Genomic DNA, 465 nt, shown 5'->3' on the forward strand with positions numbered 1-465 from the left:
CCTCCTCCCCCCTGTGTTTACAGCTCTCCTAGTAGGCTTCCCTCGCCCCTCTGAGAAGAGCTGCTACCTTCCGGCCAGTCCCTGCTCCTGCCGGTGCTTGATAGCCTCCTACTCGCAGAGTGCCCTCATCCCTGCCATATAAATCAGCCTACCTGTCTCCTCCAGGTGGTAATACTTTTAGTCCTCCTCACGTCGCTTTTCCTTCCTGATCACCCATACGTCTTTCTTGCCACCCATATAATTCTTGCAAGAGGCCCATCCATCTCCAGCGCCCGAGAGAGAATGCGACCTGATCCACCGACCACGAAAGCGGATCAGCTGCTGCCTGCGGAAGCACGTCGGGGCGTCTTCCTTTTTCCTTTTTGCTTGTCAGACTGCACAGTAGGTCAGGAAGCGCTCTTCGTGGTCTGGACAAGTGTTTATTCAGGTGCCGTACCTAAGGACAGAGCTGATAGATAGAGCCTC

This window comes from Penaeus monodon, chromosome 22 (assembly GCF_015228065.2).
Source record: "Penaeus monodon isolate SGIC_2016 chromosome 22, NSTDA_Pmon_1, whole genome shotgun sequence".
Lineage (NCBI taxonomy): Eukaryota > Metazoa > Arthropoda > Malacostraca > Decapoda > Penaeidae > Penaeus > Penaeus monodon.